Source organism: Carassius auratus, unplaced genomic scaffold (assembly GCF_003368295.1).
Source record: "Carassius auratus strain Wakin unplaced genomic scaffold, ASM336829v1 scaf_tig00215336, whole genome shotgun sequence".
Classification (NCBI taxonomy): domain Eukaryota; kingdom Metazoa; phylum Chordata; class Actinopteri; order Cypriniformes; family Cyprinidae; genus Carassius; species Carassius auratus.
In genome coordinates this window covers 25,734-46,039 of record NW_020528041.1, presented here as the reverse complement: position 1 = coordinate 46,039, position 20,306 = coordinate 25,734, and the positions used below count along the sequence as shown (strand labels likewise).

Sequence of the window (20,306 nt, the reverse complement as noted above, 5' to 3'; positions counted from 1 at the left end):
AACGCCGACCCAGTCAAACTAAAACAATGCATGCACTGACACAAAAATGCATTTGCCCACCTATCTAAATGTAGGAAATAATGTGAATAAGCCCTATTTCAAAAAACGGTGGAGTGTTCCTTTAATGCAAATCAGGTGCTATCTAAAATAAATGTTTAAGTGGAGTGTTCCCACAGAGGAAACCAGTCAGAGAACAATGCTGATATTTGGGAGATTGTGGCTACATGTCACATCATTTAGCCCAGTGAATATTTCTCAGAATCAGTTTCTATAAACACATACAGTCCGTTTACATGAAGCATTGTATTCCAATAATAATCAGTTCAAAAGTCCAATCTGAATGAAAATGCTCCATGTAAATACCGGAATAAAAATGCTCAAACCGATAGAAATTTCAGCTGGATTGAAAAGGGTGGAATAAACTTTCTTCATGAATCGATCAAATTAAAAATTACACCATGTAAACAAGCTGATCGACACCATAATCATGGCTACAGATTTCCTCTATTTTGGCAAGTAAAAACACATATTCAAAGGGTTTGTTTAACTTTACACTGTAACATGCCTTAAACCAGTTGTCAAGGTGGCCTATTAAGGAGCATCAGCAAACTTCCAAGGGGACAACATGGATGACTTTTATGTGATTCATTTTATTAAGCTGTATTGTTAAAATAATATAATAATTAATTAAATAATAAAATAAAATAAAATTGTATTATAATATATTATACAATTATAATATAACAACATAGTCTAATCTTAAAAGCTAATAAAACATAAATGATATAAAAACATTTATTTAAAAAAGAGATATAAAGGTAAGGCTACAATAGCCTCGAACAATTCCCACAAATAATTACAACAATGTATGATGATGCTCTTAAAACGTGTGACAACTTGCCTATATTGTCTTGTCTAATAAATGCAAGTGTGGGTTCATTGCGTTCACTTGTTCACCCAAAAAATAAAATAAATAAATAAATAAAATACGGAATGTTACATTTTAGTTTGGAGGACAGAAGTCTTAAAAGAGCGTTTTTGACCGACCTGTTGCACTGTGTGTAGTTTGCTTGTTTGGATTTTAATTAAAGCTGTCCTGTTTAATTAAAAGAAGCCAATATAAAAATCCATAAAATTATTAACATTACTAAACTTCACATATTGCTCAATGGCCCCTTTATTTTACGAGATGTTGAGAGATTCTGTACGTGCACACTGCCAACATATTGCAGTGATAGATTAGATATTCACATATTAACAGTTAAACAGGCTTTTGCAAATGAATTCAAACAGCTTGTTGAGTCAAACTTTAATGACGTCATCGGCTCGAGTCTTTTTGCGGGAAGTTACTTTCGCTTTCCCAGTCTATATCACAACAGTGGAAGAAGTGTCTGACTGCAGGGATTGACATTTGTATGCCTGTAAACCTTAAGTCTGTGTTTATATGGTTTAGTTTATTGTAGAGACATCTACATAGGTGTTTAGTCTGCGGTTTATGTTCTGCCCGTGCTTTGACATACTTATTTTTCATCATGAGCATGTTTGCTGATGAGAGAGAAAGCCCTATGAACATTGTGCTTAATAGGGAGAAGACAGTGTATGACGGGTTCATCACAGTACTGGTAAGAAAAGTTTCACATCTCAGTTTACACTCACGCTAAAGAAGACAGCGTATACAGTGTGGATATGCAATGTGGTGTGAATCGTATACCAGTGAACCGATTGTCACAAGTGTCATTTGTTTCTCAATATTTAATCTTTGACAGGAAAAAGATTTCAGGATGAGAATATCTCTACCGCCTGATCATCAGATGAAACAGGCAAAGTATGACTGAAATCGTATGTCTTTAATGGTAGTTCCCTTTCGAAGGGAACTTCGACAATACGTCATGACGCTATGGGGAACGCCTCAGGTGTGACAGGTGTCTGAAATCAAATATCATCTCACAGCAATCATGCTGACTGGCGACAGCCATGAATCATCAGCTTGAATTATGAGCGTGCGACCTGGATATAAAAAGGGTGCCTTGAAACCATGACAATAACCTTTTCGTCTTCAGGGACTGTTTTGTCACGAGATGTGTGTGTACTGTTTGGGTGAAGAGCACGCACAGGATGCTCTTGAAGGAGCGTCCTGTGCAAATTGTGATTTCCAATAGTGTTTTCCTATGAGAACGCTCCGCTCTCTTCTCGAGGGAAGAGAGTTCAGCATCTGGTCCTCGCTGATCGGGTCCCGCTCGTGCCGAGGCAGAGCGGCGACGCGCTTCATGGGGCTCCCAGATGGAGCTCGCTGACAGTCTCGAGAGGGGCGTTAACCTCTCGGACGCGTCATCGGCTGACGAGAGTGAGCTGCAGGTGGATGACGGAGACTTTTCTCCTACTAATACTGCAGCGAGTGCTCTTCAGGCCGGGCAAGAGATGGCTGAGAAGGAGGATTTAGATCCTCAACCTCGTCAGCCATCCTGCCCCGTGTACGCAGAGTTAGTGGAAGTTATGGAGCGCGCCACTGACAAACTTCAGTTGCCATGGCGGCACGCTCAGGGAGAGATCGTTCGCGGTCGTTTGGATGATCGGTTTCTCCCTGAACATAGACCACCGGCTTAGCAGAGCCTTCCATTCCTTCCTGATCTCCATTCAGAGATCGAGACGGCATGGAAGAAACCGTACTCTGCCCGTATTCATCGACATCAGCGGGGTAACTTCGCTGATGTTGAGGGGATCGGTGAGTACGGTTATGTGTCGATGCCGCCCGTTGACGAGATGTTTGCGAACTATCTCGTTTCTGGGTGGGTGTCGACACTAAAAGCTCAGACTCTGCCATCCAAGCCCCTTAAAACCACGGCTCGCTTGAATGGCAGAGTGTAGATGGCTGCAGGTCAGGCTGGTGCTGCCCTTCATACCATGGCAGTGCTCCAAGCCTACCAAGCTGACCTGCTGCAGGATCTCGATCAGGGGGCAGGGCTGTCCCCTGAGGTGGTCGCTGAGTTGAGCCAGACCACAGATTTGTCCCTCCAGGCCACTAAACAGACTGCTGCCGCAATCGGCCGATCGATGGCGGGGATGGTGGCCACAGAGAGGCATCTGTGGCTCAACTTGGCTGATATCGGGGAGAAAGAAAAATCCCTTCTACTTGATTCACCAGTTTCGCCTGCTAAACTTTTTGGCACCTCCATTGAGGTGGTGGTTGGAAAGTTTAGGGAAGCGAAGGCACGCTCAGCTGCATTTAAGACCTGTATACCGCTGAGATCCGGGCCCCAGCCCAGGCAAACGGGAGGACCTGGTCCGTTTTGGTCTGAGAACCGTAGGCAGGACCAGAGGTCTAGTGTCGCCTCTCATGCCCCCCCCCCCCCCCCTCCATGGAGGAGTAGGACACAGAGGAGGCAAGCCTCCCGCAAAAAGAGGGGCTTAAGGGAGGTCATTCAGCACAAGCGCTGCAACGCTCAGCGGAAGTAGGGTTTGATCTCCCTGGAGGGCCTTTTCTACCAGCCCTCTCCCTCTTCTTGACTCTCCAGGCGTTTACGTTACACCAGCCCTGGGGATGGGCCTTATGATGAGAACTATGTTCTGATGGCCCGCCGTAGCAACTGGTTGATGTGAGCGCCTATTTTAGGCATGTAAAAGTAGTGGACCCCAGATTCATTGAGAACTCTCTGGCGAGTCTTCACTCCACACGCCGCAGGTGAACTTTTTGGTTTGTAAAATTCTGTGTGCATAACTAACACTGAATGTATTTCTCTACAGACCTTGTTCCCTGTAGGGGGTCATTCTTAGAGGAGCAATTAAAGTATGGACTTTAGGGCCCTGAAGCCTCCCCCAGTTGGTGGCTAGAATGAATTAGGAAGAAGCTCAAAGAAGATTTGGCTTCTGTGCTGAGTATGTGATGGCCTTCCTGTCATAACATTTTATATGCGTGGTGGGCCACCGCTCATTTCTGTTTAGCCTCAGGGCTATTAGCCACCCAGGGATAGAGTAGTTGGTCTTCCTAAAAAAAAAAAAAAAAAAAAAAAACTCTTTTGCTTTAGGTTTAGACTGACGCTGACGCTTCAGATAGATCTTCAGATAGATGTCCTGCCTATCGGTTTGTGACATTGGTATCCTGAGTACTCGCTCCCATAAGCTCTGTAGGGTTTCAGTAGGTTGAGTGTTTCACAGCCTCTCAATCAAGTAGGCTGTGGCTCCTCCGAGCCCTATCTATGCTTGTAGATCTATGCTTGTAGGTCGGCCCTCATCCGGGCCGCCTCTGTAGCTGGCCTAGGCTATGCTAGGGATGTTGGAGGTGTGTTGCTAAGTATAGCTTCCACATTCATTATGTGTTAGGCTTCCTCCCCTAGATTTCAGCCTCCTCTCTTAAATGGGAGTTGTTGGCCAAGGCCCGCCCCTTTCTCTGCATTCAGGGGTGATAGAGTAATGCAGGGTGGTAGCTGAGGTAGGATCAGTGTGGCAGGGTTAGGCCATCTTTCGCTCTGTGAAATGACAGTTTGTCAGACCCTGCCGAACAGAGATGTTTGGGCCTCTAGAGCTGGCTCAAATCAGCCCGTTGAGCTAATCGCTCGACCGATGGGTTGAAGTGGGTTGGCTTGCAATTTAGCCCTCCCTGAAGTTGACCTACCACATACTGTGGTTGTCAGGTAGTAGGCCTCACCAGGCCTCCCTGGAGTTGAGTTCCAAATGACTTTCAGTTTCCACTTAAGGTTCTTATCTGGTAACAGGTAGTAGGCCTCTCTAGGCCTCTCTGTAGGTGAACTCCCACATATTGTGGTTATCAGAGAGTAGGCTTCACCAGGCCTCTCTTAAGGTGAGCTCCCACATACTGTGGTTGTCAGGTAGTAGGTAGTAGGTAGTAGGTAGTATCCTGCTACAGCCTGGTTGCCTACCAGGTAGATCTTATGCTCCCCTCACTGAGGGTCAATGTGAGTATGTGGTCTCCTGAGTCTGGTCAGTCGCTCGTCAGGCCTGCCTGGTGGCATTTCAGGTGGTACATTCCCCTGAATAGTGACTGGCTGGGGTTCCCTCGGGTTCCCTAGCCACATTCCCTAGAAGGGACCCCTTCTAAGAAGTTGAAGTTGTGGTCCTAGGCCCTTGAGCAGGCCCAGGTAGACCTTTCACTAAACTATGTTTATGGAGGTTTTCTGTGGTATCATATAGCTTGGGCTATGACCGTAGGGAGTGCTGTCACTGACAGCCATGTGTGACCTGAGGGTGAGTGGTTCTAGCGTTCATTGAATTGCTGGTTCTGACAGTTGTCACTGCCATTGGGCATGCACTCCCTTTAGCATGGCAGCGTGGGTATTTTGTTCCCCATAGCGTCGATGACATATTGTCGAAGTTCCCTTCGAAAGGGAACGTCTCAGGTTACAGATGTAACCTTGGTTCCCTGAGAACAGGGAACGAGACAATACGTCTCCCAGCCATGCCTTAGGGTCTGCCTGCCAAACAGTCCCTTCAGACGAAAGGATATTGTCATGGTTTCAAGGTGCCCTTTTTATATCCAGGTCGCACGATCATCATTCAAGCTGATGATTCACGGCTGTCGCCGGTCAGCATGATTGCTGTGAGTTGATATTTGATTTCAGACCTGTCACACCTGAGGCGTTCCCCATAGCGTCGATGACGTATTGTCTCGTTCCCTGTTCTCAGGGAACCAAGGTTACATTTGTCACCTGAGACGTTTTTCTTGTATGTGATGTCCATTGAATGTTATATCTGTGTATATAGTCTTTGCCTTTTTATTAAGATAACAGAGAATGTAAACAACAAGATATGGTTATATGTATAAATATCATAATTAATTAAATAATACAACTCAATTGCACTCATTTTGTAAGCAAAGATATTATTGAAAAATCTATTTCATATTTGTACTTTTTGATAATGTTGTCAAAGAGCTTTAAATTAATGAAAAACTTTTTAATTCCAGTTAATTTTGTGTATATGATATTGAGCCATTATAAACAATTAAGTCACATATAAACAGTACATTTTTATTGTTGTCATTTTAACTTTTTATTTATACTTATATATAAATTCCAACAAATGTATTATTATTATTTTATTGTGCTTGTCCTGATTGTTTTTTTTTAGATTTCATTGTTGCTGCCAAATGAAACGGCTACTTCATGGTTATCAACACATTGTGAAGCAGGTACAATAGGAAAACTAAATACAGTACTTTGGAGCTATTTCTCATCATTATAGAAATACATCTTAATTAACACACAATGTTTGGCATGGGGGAAAAAAAGCTTTTTCCCTATATGCCTCTAGGGTAAACAATATTAGATTTATGATTTGCCCTGCCTAGATTAATGCAGTACCCTAACTAGTTAAAGTCCATTATTTTCTTATGAATTTAAAATTATTAATAATTAACTGTAATGGTCACTCTCATTAGTCAAATGGCAGGTGCTGGTTTTGAAATTCTCTATGTTATACTTAAATCACAATATGTGTATTTGTTTTCTTTGAACAGAGGTTACAGCATTCAGCTAATTTGATGGCTTTTATCCTGGAACTCAGGACAGTATTGGTAAATATCCTTAAAATATTGCAGCATTTATCCTTGGGGTTGGACATTACCATATTCATGTTGACAAATGTTATACATGATGTAATGTTCAGCATCATATTACCATAATAAGTACATGAGTCCAGCAGATAGAATAAATGATTCTCATTACCAACTTGTCTATTATCAGGAAGTGGCATTGAAGAGCCAACCAGGATGTCAGTCTTTCTCAGCGCCTCAGTATTATTCCCAGCTGATAACAGACATATAGAGCTTAGGATGAAAGTGAAAGTTCTGACATACTCAGAATTTGTGCTCTGCATTTAACCCATCCGAAATGCGCACACACACAGAGCAGTGAACACACACACACACACACACACACACACACGCGCACACACACACACACACACACACTGTGAGCACACACCCGGAGCAGTGGGCAGCCATTTATGCTGCAGCGCACGGGGAGCAGTTGGGGGTTCGATGCCTTGCTCAAGGGCACCTAAGTTGTGGTATTGAAGGTGGAGAGAGAACTGTACATGCACTCCCCCCACCCACAATTCCGTCCGGCCCGAGACTAGAACCCACAACCCTTCGATTGGGAGTCCAACCCTCTAACCATTAGGCCACGACTTCCCCAAAGTATGGCCACGACTTCCCCATACTTACTTTGGGATAAGTATGATGTTTTTAGTGGCCTAGTGCTTTTCACCTTGTGTTTTCTTTTAATTACATACAGTACAGATCTTGCATTACTGTAAACGTGTAGGACATTAATAGCGCGCACTTCTGCAATCAACTATAGTTACAACAGTTTCATAAAAACAGCATGATAGATTTAATGCTTTGTAATAAAAGAGGCTAATGTTGTGCCTGTCAGCCATGTATCAAGCTGTGATTTCACTAGGCTTCTCATTTTCCACTTTCTATTAATGTCCAAAGATATAATTATGATATTAGCAAATGCAAATTGGTCTAATTGGAGACCCACTCTCAAGTTTAATGGGGGAAATGTAGACTGAAAAGTTAGGCTGGAAATAAGGTGCACGTTTCAGACCTGAATTGCGGTCAGAAGTATTATACACCAGCGCTATCTGTAAATGCACTTGAGATTAATTAAGATCCTTAATTCGTGTCTCTGTTAATAGCCTCAAGTCCGGCACAGTTGCAGACCCTGATTGGTTTAGGAAGGGGGACGTGCCGCAGAACCTGGTCATTTTAATGAGTTTTAGTTGCCTTGAAGAAGCCACATTTACTGTTAATTACTGTATAGATGGGGTCAGGTCTGTTCTCCCCTCTTATCCCCAGAATAGTTCAAAAGAGTTAGATATTTGGAAAATTACAAAACATCAGTCTCTGGCTGCTTTATAGTGCATTCCAAGTATGCTATTTGGAATATTGCAGCAAAGCGTTAGGTCGTAAGAAAATGAAACTTGAATATTTTGACTTCGATCCCATTTTGCCCCCATTTTACTGTGAGATATTGCGTTTGTCATCTGAAACGGTTCTGATTTTTTTTAGACAATTGGTGCATGGGAGCCATGGTGAGAGGTTGTCACACCTTGCACATGTATGAGAGAGAAGCACGGGGCCTCTCGCTGTGGTCTTTTAACACCCGCCAAGATAATGACACCTGAGCAGGTTTCCTATTGGTTGGTCTTCCCACCTTCTCACTTTACCCAGCAGTTATATCTTAAAACCCATGATCCCTGGTGGCACCTGTGAGAATGGAATAACTGTACTATTTTCAGCTGGTGGCTTTTTGCATATCTGGAAAGTTGTGACGAGAAGTCTTCGCTAAAGTGGCCTTGACGGTATTTGAGTTTGTGGTTTCCCCATCTAACTCTTTTGATTTTTTTTATAGCTTTACGCTTTCATCTATGGCCTTTTTTGCATGCAAACATGCCAAATGTTCCTTCGCCATTTATGAGGGGAGCTGATTTTCTAGTTGCAAATGTAATGCTCTCATCAATCCTCCCAGCAAGACATCAAGCCGTCAAGCTGTTTCAATCAACTGAGGAGAATGCCAGCAAGGCCTGATACTGTTGTGGGAGATCCCTGTAGAATGCAGAGTGGCTGAATGGGGTTCCAGCTCAGAAAAAAAAAAGAACAAAAAAAAAAAAAAAACATCTACATTTTGAGGAAATGAATGATTGGTGTGATTTTGTGCCAAAAGCTCATGTAATTGAATGCGATGTGAAAGATTTATCCCATTGCTTCATGGGTTGTGAGAGAAAAACACAGAGCATTAAGGACATTTTGAACATTGGAACAGAGAAAAAAAAGATAGTTTGTAGGTGGATCTGTCAATTTCTGCATCAAAAAGTCACCATTGATGGTTTTAGATTAAGCTAACAAAGTACTTTTTTAAATGCAATAATATGCACTCATAAAAACCCATTAAATAGCAGCTACATTTGTACATTACTACATTTGCATTCACTTAGCTTACATTCAGGGTTTCTGTTGGTAAAAAAAAAAAAAAAAAAAAAAAAAACATGCCTTGTATGCCTTTCTACAAATTAAGGCTTTTAATGTTCTTAAATCAGAGAAGATTATTTTAAATTATAATAGTTGTGACATTTAATGTTGCTTTCATTGCAAAACATTAACATCTTCCTCAGTTTTTTGTCTTGCTTTAAAGGATAAATACCCCAGTGTCCTTAAATAAAGATACATTTGCTTGAGATCCAGAAAGTTGTAAAGTCTTGTTTTCTACTCTTAAACACTTAAAACATGAGCAAATATTCCCTTTTGAATTAAATACATTTTCTGAGCTCATTGGCAGTTATAGGACAATACTGTTCTTGTTTTAATTAAACTCTGTTAATTTTGATAAATTTCACAGAAAACAAAACTTCTTACGTCATTTTACTTCACAAGTAAGTGTATCTTGATTTAATCGTATTTTGAAATTTGCACTAGAAAACAAGACAAACTCTGAGGAAGGACATTACTTTTCTTCAGTGTGATCACTTATGCTGAGTCATTCTAGATTTTATTGGTTGGGAGTGGTGGTATCAAGCTTTTTTTATTTTATTTTATAGAAATTAAAATAAAATTCAGGGCCAAAATAAATGAAGAAGTTCTTCTCCCAGAGTTTTTATGTGGATAGGGACAGAATGTGGAAATGTGATCCTGCAGTTTTAAGCAACGGGAACACTCATAGCAAAGTGTGCATGAATGGACTAACCACGATATGCTGTTACACAACTCATAAATATGCTGCTGAAATGCATGTGTCATGTGAAGTGATGGAATTTTAGCGATAAATTAGGTGGCCTCTGTAGTCGATTTCAGACTTTCAGCACTGTTGGCTGGGAGAAAAAAAATGTGTAGGTCTGAGGAGCATCTTTAAATGAAGAAATCAACCAAAACCATTTTGTGGTGCTATTGATCTGTTTTGGCAGACTGCTCTTCATCGATGCAGAGTTCTGAAACACTCAAGCTGAAGGCAGAGGACTCTGCAGGTCGTCAACACGACATTACAGTCAAGTTCAAGTCCAAGCTGAAGCCGAGGGTCAAGCCCTATTTTATATCTTATTTCCTTTCACTTTTTATTTTAGGATCAGTTTTGCATGGTCCGTTTTTAAATGTTAGGTGATTAGCATTCATTAAAAAAATAGGTTTTGAATAGGTCCAGATTGCTGGACTAGTTCACACAGCTTTCTGTGTCAAGATTGTCAGACTCAGCTGGACTTCAGAAGGAGCAGAACTTTGGTTTAGTATCTAACTTTAAGCAGGTGGCACTAATATACTGTGACTGTAAGATTATGTTGAAAGATGGAGCTGTGAGATTGTGGCAGGGACTGAAGGAGAGGTGAGAGAGTTTCCGGGGATGCGGTGGCACAGATAAGACCATGAATGATCCTCGTAAATTGATTACAGGGGCCACAGAAGAAGCAGAAAATTGTGGCGTGTGAGTGGTTTAGTCTGAAAGTCGGGCTGTTTGTGAGAGAGCTCTGCTTGGCATTGCAAGTAGTGACATGGTATAGATGCCAGTGTCTTCTTACGGACACTGCACGGGATCCTGATGAGATTCAGCAGGGCGTGAGAAGCCCCCTGTGCCCACCTGCCCACTGGCCTGCTGGGTGCTAAAAATAGCTGTGATCTACCCACCTCACATCTGCTCATCTTTCCAGAGCTGGGCACCTTTCACAAGGCCCTCCGTCACCCAGCAGCAGCTTACTCAACAGGAACCAGTAAAGGCATTTCTGCTGCTGGTGGAAATGTGGGTTGTGGGGTCATACAGATAGTCGTATAGGTGTGGTAAGTTTTCCTTTTAATTTCATTACTAAGTGTATTATTCAAATTTTTAACAGTATTTTATATGTATGTATGTTGCATATGATATGCACTGCTGTTTAGTATTCATATCATATACCGTTGTCATTATTCCAAATATCTGATGCTCCTTAAGCCTTACCAAAATGAACAACAATAGTACCACAATCACTGTTTTTCAATTTGAATATATTTTAAAATCTAATTTATTCCTGTGATGGCAAAGTTGAATTTCCAGCAGCCATTACCCCAGTCCAATTGTGACATTTTTCTTTTGTTTTCAGGAATATTTTGATGAAAAGTAAGATCAAAAGAACAGCATTTATTTGAAATAGAGAATGTATGTAATGTTAGTATGTAATAAGTATGTAATTTACTGTCACTAAAAATAATAATAATAATATTTATTAATTAAATAAAAATTTAATTAAAAATAATCTCTTTTTTTTTTTACTGAGTTACTTTTTTTTCTACTTTTACTACTTTACCATAATTTCAGTCAAATTGCCATTTTTGACAAATAGATTAAAAGTAAAAAATAAAATAAAAATATTAATAATAATACATTTAAATATATAAATAATCTTAGCATGTTTATTTTTATTATTATTTTTTTATTTTTATAATGTGTTTCACAGAATAAGCACAAGGAAGGATGGTATTTAATAATTGTGTACATAGCAAAACACAGTAATAAGCATTAATTCTTGCCTACATCTTACCTTTTACACTTGAATATTTGAAATATACCATTCCAGACTTCCATTAAAATTTGTAATTATAAAAGTAAGATGCATCTGATAAATTAACTACATGCTTACCATGTATACTATGTTAAACTGTAATTATATCACTCTTTTTAGTATCCAACTGAGGCCCCAGAAGTTCCACTAGTCATCATGTGGACCTCTCAGGTAGTCATAAATTACTAAAAACATTTTGAACAGAACAAATTGTTATTGAAAACTTGATTTGGCATTTTATCATATTACCAAAATTATATATTTTTTTCGAAAACCAATCCAATTACAATGTTTTTAATTAACAAAGTTTATTTATTTTTTAAAAAAAATTGGCATTTGAAGGTGTGTTTTTCTTGATAAAAGGTGTTCCGTTCCACCGCCACTTTGATGTTGATCCATAAAAAAAACAATAACTCTCCTCACAAAGGCTCGAACTGTGCCAAATAAACTGACAGGACGGTGATCTGGAAAGCTACATATGTTCGCAGCCTCTAATGAGCCTCGACGAGTTTCCTCGTATGTATAACAATTAAAAGCGAGAATGGAGACCCATTTTTCACTGTCGTTTTCTTTTTATCATCGTCCTATGTTATCGCCTCCTCCCCTGAAAAACAGGCTCCTCTTCAGTCGTACGTTTGCTCCAATTACTTTGAGGTGGATGAAAGAGACTTGGCATATTGCAGAGCAGTGGTGTGAGTTAGGGAGGGTTGTGCATTGTGTTGGGTGAGGGATGGCAGTGGAACATGGCTCTCTGACAGAGAAGACCAGCTCAGCACATAGCAGCCTTCTGTCGGCTGAAGTCCCGCTGCGCTGCTGATGTCTTGATGCATGTCCTCTGTTCAGGGAAGAGAAAGGCCTGTCTGCCTTCCTCACGTACTTTTGAATGCGTAAAGATTACCTGCGCTCAACTGACTGTGTGTGTGTGAGAGAGTCAGTGAGTTTGTGAGTAATGTTATACGGATCAGGAGATTTGCGGGGTGTGCTCTTTGTTTGGTTGCGGACACAGTGGTGCAGGTGTGTCTCAGCGGGATTTACACTCAACCAGCCACCCAGCCCAACTCCTGGAGTGCACAAAGAGAAACAATGCTCACTGCATGAATTTTAACCCCCTCAGTCTGTTTCAAAAAATTAAATAGCATATACATAAAAAGTTAAGGGTCGTTTAGATATTTTGAATACGACGATGTATACACACACACACACACACAAACACACATTTTTTATTAAATATATATCTATTTGACATATGCTTACGATCTGAACTGAAAAAATATAATTATTATATTCATATAAATATATTTATATATCACTTATTTACTTTAGTTCCTTAGTAGATGCTTGACAAATAACTGAAAAAGCTGTGTATAAGATATTATTGTCATAAGATAGATGATAGGTAAAAATGTATAGCCTGAATGCACTGTAAGTCACTTTGGATAAAAGATTTTAAATTTAATAAGAGATAACAATATTGACATTCTTCTAATTATTATTATTATTATTATTATTATTATTATTATTATTATTATTATTATTATTATTATTATTATTATTATTATTATTTGTTTTAGTAAAAACATGTCAACTACTAGAAATCCAAATGAAATGTGAATAATTTCCATTTAATTATGGAATATATTGACATCTCTAATTTTGTTTTATGAGCGCTAAATTGTCTAAATTCCTTGTCAAATGTATCCATTTATAAGATATACTGAGATACGAATGACCAAAACTGTGTTATTGATTCAATCCTATACGATGATAATGAATGATTACCATATTCATGCACAATTTTGTTTATATTGTACTCTTAAGGTACTGTGCTTCAAAGAATGGTAGTATTCATTTAGAGGTCATTTATGACATTTCCACTATGCATTGTGTGTTATACTGTAGATTTATATAATAATCATTTGTTTAGCCCAGCATTGCTTCGTTACGTGGTGGGTCCTTAACCATCACAATTATAGACTATGAGCATTAAATAATACATATTTCTCTGTGTGCAATTATTGATTTGTTTACTTGACACTTGTTCACTAAATGACTGAAAATGCACCATTGAACATTATGAGGAGGGACCTAATTGGGAGAGTTAACAGAACAGTTAGCATGCTGTCACCTCACTGGGGAGGAATCCATTGTACTATTCGAAATTTCGGGCACATTTCCAAGAGAAATTTGATTATGAGGACATCTTGCCTGCACCATATATTTAAATAAAAGCATAACTCTAATCACACAACCGGCATTAATTGGGAAGTGATTGCTCCGTCTATGCACCTGTGCAATGCTAAATTGCGTGTGCTGTATTGGCACAGTGACCCATCATATTTGTTTTATGCTATCCTTCCTATATCGAAGCATCCTGTCCTGTGTGGCATCAGTAAAAAATTAATACACATTAATATGTTCTAGTCGTAAGACAGACACGATTTATCCTGATTACTATGCTGTTTTTTTATTTTTTATTTTCCTATCTGCATATCCCTTGCCTGTCTAAAAAAACCTGAAGTCATTTCATTTGTTTTGTTATGTTCAATTACGAGCTCTGGCTGCTCCATTCAGCTGTGCCTCTGTGCTCTCCAATTTAACATGTATGGTAATGTATCAGAGAATCAAGCACATAATCAACATCAGCACACACAAATTATGTGACTAAAGAAAAACGCATGAGATCTCATCCTCTAAATGCAGCTAGCCTTGTCCCTCTTAAATAAGCTGAAATTGGCTGTATTATGTTGTTGAGATATTACAGTGCTTCAAAATTACCGTCGACAAATGTGATTTAACATCTCACAATCTAAAATCAGTCTAGTTTTCCATTGAACCACAGCAAAAATATACATACAAATAAGAATAATGTGCATATATATATATATATATATATATATATATATATATATATATATAGTGTGTATATAAAGTGTATCAGTTTAGATATTCAAAGTTTGGTAACAAAAAAGTTCATTTCAGATGTTGCCTTTTTTAATGCTAAATAAACATATTCATATTTATCATCAATAAAAATAAAGCAGTGGTCGTGGCTTTGAGCAGAGAGGATCTGGTGTTTAGCCCAAAGCATTCAGATTTTGAGCTGAGATTAAAGACTTTGTATTGGCAGCGGGGTGGAAAGAGAGGAGTGTGGGTCTGAGGTCACAGCGGTGTGGGTGACCTGTGCTCTCTCACTCTGACAGCACGGAGTGAAAGAGGGCCAAAGCCCATCAGCTGTCAATCATCAGCTGTGATTTATGAGCGGTCATACTCAAACCATTAGCTCTGCCTCACCACTGGACAGCTCCAGAGGAAACAGAGGCCTACTGTGTTTGTGTATGTTAGAATTAGTGGAAGCCGTAATGCTGAACTGTAGATGGGTCGTCTGTGGTTCTCTGTGATCAAACGTTATTGCTGAATTTCTCTTGTTTGCTGATGAATGAGTTTTGGTCTTTTCCTGTTCAGTCACATTTTATATTTGATTTGTTCTTGGCTGGTGCTTTAATCAATGGTTTGTTGACAGGTAGCTGATGAAGACTTGGCAAGACTTCAGTGGGAAGGTTTCTTTTTTCTTTTTCCTCTCCGGGTGTTGATGGCAGAGGGCTGAAGAGTTTGTATAAAGCAGTGATATGAAACCAGACATGTGGACAGTATCAACATTTTCCATATGTAGAAGTTTTCAGGAGTTATTAAAGACAGCCTAGGCAATGTCAGACAAAAACAGAAAAAAAAAAAAAAAAAAAATCAAGAGTTGCACACAAATTTAAAAGGATACTATTTCTAGCATCTAAGGACTTCGGAAAAAAAAACCTTTAAGAGTACAACCACTGACTGAAAGGCTTCATGTCCCTTCAAACTGAAATGTTTGAGCCAATAGGATTTTAAATACAAAACAAAATTTAATATTAAAATATGATAATTGATTGATTGAATTGGCAAAAATAGTTTCAAATGCTGTGGCAGAAATAATGCACTCACATCACATATATAAATGTGGTCAATACAATAATTTTGCTCTTTCTGCAGATTTTTTAAATTGCTGTTTTCTAATAGATGTTATTGTTGATGATGTTATTTTTTATTAAAACATTTTGATCAAAACTTGATCTTTGGTAAAATTACAGACTTGTTTCTGCTGACGTATGACCGACTTCTTCATTTAGTCCACAGGTCCCCATCCTACACTTTTGTTCTTTTCTAATAATCTGATATAAGTCATATTAGGTATACGCCAGGAAGAAAATATCTGATGCTATTTCCGTTTCCTTGCATTTCCCTTGAAAAAAAAAAAAAGCTCTTTCCCATGCAATGAAGATGCATGATGATCACTGGCTATCAAGTTTGGTTGCAGTTCTGTTTGTTTATCAATTTGGTTGAGTCTACCTAGGACCCCAGCAGATAGATGTTTGTAATGTCTGATCAAACAAAACTGTGATATGCAAAAAAAAAAAATAAAAAAAAAAAATCATAGGGTACAGATGAAGATAGCAGACTAGTCAACTAAAGATGTGGTCATATTTAAGACAGTTAAGCTCTTTTTTTTTTTTTTTTTTGCAGGGAAAATTACTTTCCGTCGAAATTAATGTTACAACATCTTAACAGTGTGCTTAAACTAAAAAAACTAAACAAAAAAAAAAAAAAAGAAGAAGAAGAAGAAGAAGAAGAAGAAGAAGAAGAAGAAGAAGAAGAACTATTTAATTTCACACTGTAATTTCACAATGTAGTCCACAAAAAAAAAAGAAAGTTAGACAGGTTTGGAATGACATGAGGGTGAAGAAAATAGAATTTTAAAAATGACATTTCATTTTTTGATGAACTTCCGAAAATACCATCTCTCGAGCAGGAAAAGTACATTCAAGACTAATCTATTGCCCTTTTCAACTACAACCAGAGCACCTTAGTCAGTGTCCACAGTCAGTTCCTGTTAAATGTGGAGGCTCTGTCTGAGTTCTGGTCGGTTTTGGATGAGATCGATGAGCAGATGTGGGTACTGGAACCTGAAAAACCCACAAAAGCAGACCCATGAGAAGGATCGCCATCGGTAACATTACATTCATATTACAACATTTGAATCTCATTATTTGCAGATCACCCACCATCCATCCAACTATGCCAATCAACAATCATTTCCTGTGATATTAAGCTGCCATATCGCTGTTCTTCCCCAGGAAACAATGTCTCAATAATGGTACAATTTGACCCCAGACACCTCAAAATGCTGCCGGAGTGCTGTTTGCTCGGGGCTGAGCACGGTAGGCATTTTTCATATCTGCAAATCTCTCTGTTTATCTGCATACAGGTTTTATTACGGTTTCCTGCATCTGAGAGGCAGCACGGATGTGAGAAACTTGTACCTCCCTCTCACGCACTTGTTTTTCAATCACCTCCGTATAAGTGCACATGCTGTAAATGCTTTACTGCATTTAGACAGGACCGCTAGAGCTGGAGTGACCGAACTGACAGCCCACAATATGTTTGCGGAGCAGAGTGCTTTTAGATTTTGCATGAGATGGTGCTAAAATGGAGGTCAGTTTACACTATTTAAGCCGCCGTGATTGTTTCTTTAAATCCAAGGTCATGCTTGGCTGACAATAGTACACAGAACACATTGTCGGTTGCCTAGCAATGTTATTCACTGATATTAAATCTACACTTCAGTAGTCAAGACGGTGGCAGGCACGGGCCCTCCGAGCGTGGGGTCAGACAGAAATATTGCTTTTTGCATTTACAAATGACAAACAGAGAGTGTGGCTATAACGTCCTTCCCAGATTGATCTCTCGGGTGGAACAGCCATGATGAGCACGTTTTATTTGAATTATTTGAATATTTCCCTTTCTGTCAGAGTGTTTGTCACAATGGGAAATGCCCTGTTCTTTTGCCCGCTCTGCTGTGGCATTTCTTTGAGAGAATAGAGATTAGAGGTAAGAAATGATGCGGATTTGCATTGTCTGTCAGTGCTCTCCGATCAGGTGGGGAACGCTGAATGAGAGATGAGGTAGAGTTAATTGAAACTGCTCGACTACATTAGGGGGGTGAGCGCTGTTCTTGCCTTCATATACAACACTCCCTCAGGCTTGTTTTTGCCATGTAGATTGATTGATATGATTTATGTTGATAGCATTTGTGTCCCTCAGTGCTTTGCAAACATTGGGAAATCCAGAGTGGATTGCTATTACAAAAAAAAAAAAAAACTTAAATAAGTATGTATGTTTTAATGCTGAATCATTGAAGATGTGACAGAACCGATAACTTTATTGATTTTTTTTTAACAATTGTCAATGAAAGTTAAAGGTTAAATGAACATACATGTAATTTTATGAAATAGTAAATAAAATAAAGTTGACATAATATATATATATATATATATATATATATTAAATATATTAGTTTATTTAAATTAATGATTATGGATTCATATGGATATATTTGTAAACAATATACACTACCATTAAAATGTTTTATTTTTATTTTTATTTTATTAATACTTTTATTCAACAGAAACACTGAATTGATCGAAAGGGACATTTATAGAGTTAAAAAAAAGATTTGCATTTCAAATAAATGCTGTTCTTTTGAACTTTCTATTCATGGGGTGTATAACAGATTAATTAGTGATAATAAGAATCTTTCTTGAGCACCAAATCAGCATATTAGAATGATTTCTGAAGGATCACATCTCACTGGAGAAATAGCTGCTGAACATTCAGCTTTGCCATCACAGGAATAAATTGCAATTTAAAATCTGTATTAAAATAGTCATTTTTTTATTGTAATATTATTTGACAATCTTACTGTTTTACTGTATTCGTGACCAAATAAGAGCAGTCTTGGTGAGCTTCTTCCATATACAAAAGCTTGCCAAAAAATATTAAATTCTGTAATTATAACCTTTTTTTCAGTTGTCACTCCTTTAAGGGATGAATTGAATGCTAATATGCATTTATGGTAAGAAAACAATTATATATTTCTGTTTGATTCCGACTACTTTTTTTCGAACGAGGTTGAACATGATTAACGAGGAATAAAAGTGGATGTTGCGTATTTCAATGCAAATTTGCCATTTTATGTGCATGCCACACATATTGTTCAGTGGATATCTGTATCACAGTGTAAAATGAATCAGAAACCACATGGTGAGAATGTCTTGGCCCAGAATGTTGATTCTCACAGTGATAGCCTGGATTTTTTTGGGCAGTAATCAATGAGGTGTATTCATTATACCATCATGACTTGACTGTATGCGTTTAATTAGTGTATGAAGGTCTGATTTCTTTCTCTCCTCATAGGAACCCTGACTGCAGTGTCCTACAGAATATGAAGGATGTGTTGGAGATAGAATTTCCATTGCGTACCACCCACGAAAAATCTGTACATTGCATATTTTCATCTCATACACTGCCACTTACAATTAGTTCCACAGCACCATCACATTTGAAGCTTGCAGGGTTTTTTTTTTTTTTTCACCTCGTTTTTTCTTTATGTTTTTATCATCGGGAGAGGTGGGTACGGATTTCCTTTAATTGGGTTGTTTACAGATAAGATCATTACAATAACAAAGGTGGCAGAATCTTCAGCGCTATCAAGAGCTGTTTAATCATAGCTCCGCCATTTATCTTTCTTCCTTGTGTGCATTTTTTATGCTTTCTCTTTCTAAGCTCGGGGGTTGAAAGGGCGCAGTGTTTATTCACAGTCTGTACCACAGATTAATGCTTGACCATCATTAACATTCTGAAGCGAGAAAAAGTTTACTTGACCAGATGTTGAATTTTTTATCTTCCATCTTTTTAATGGATTGCTCAAAAAAAAAGAGAAAAAAAACAAGCCTCTAATTATCTAAACAGCAATATGCAAACACGGACAGTGGAGGAGAAGAGAGCAGAAGCATTTATTTGTATAATAATATATGTAAAATTATTTGTATATTCACCATTAACTCGTTCAACATTAACAGTGATTATTTACTCACCGTTGTGTAATTCCAAACCTTTATGACTTTCAGAATGACTGAAGGAATTTTGTTTCAATGTACATTACTGGTCATTATTTACCAACCTTGCAATGAATGAATACTGAATTTAAATTAAGATGGAAAAAAAAAGCGTCCATGCTTCCAACGAAGATTTTTAAAACTTAAAATCATTTATTTATTTATTTATTTATTTATTTATTTATTTATTTATTTATTATTTTATTTTATTTTATTTTATTTTATTTTATTTTATTTTATTTTATTTTATTTTATTTATTTTTTGAGTTGCTTAATAAATCGTTGAATCAGTTCATCCAGTTCACAAAACCAATCTGAATGATTAATTCGCAAATTCAGCTCAATGACTAGGTGGCCAAGGCAAGCTTTTCTAAATGTTCAATTTCATCTTATATTTATATTTTATTACCGCTTTAATTAAATTACATACATTTTAGTTTTCATTGTCATCAATTCTGCTTACTGGAAAGGAATGTTATCAGTTTAAAAGCTATCTAGCTTCAAAAGACTTGGGATATTTTATATGAGTGGACTACTTTTATGATGCTGCTTTTATACACATCTTTTATGAAAATATTCTATCCCCATTCGTTGTAATGTACTGTAAGAATAACTGCTAGATTTGTCAGAATTTCTCCTTTTGTTCTCCAAAGAAAAATAGAAAATCCTCCAGATCTGAAACAACACAAAGATGAGTAAATGATGACAGATATGTCATTACTGGATACACTAAGAATTTTCTTTCATTGAAAGCTTATCTCATTTTGTTGTTGTATACAGAGTGTC

General features: G+C 38.1%; 1 pseudogene; it reads left to right on the top strand.

The window, feature by feature from the left end:
- Window positions 1-1,532: 1,532 nt before the first annotated feature.
- Window positions 1,533-19,215, top strand: LOC113094345 (E3 ubiquitin-protein ligase FANCL-like; annotated as a pseudogene).
- The last annotated feature ends 1,091 nt before the right edge of the window (window positions 19,216-20,306 follow it).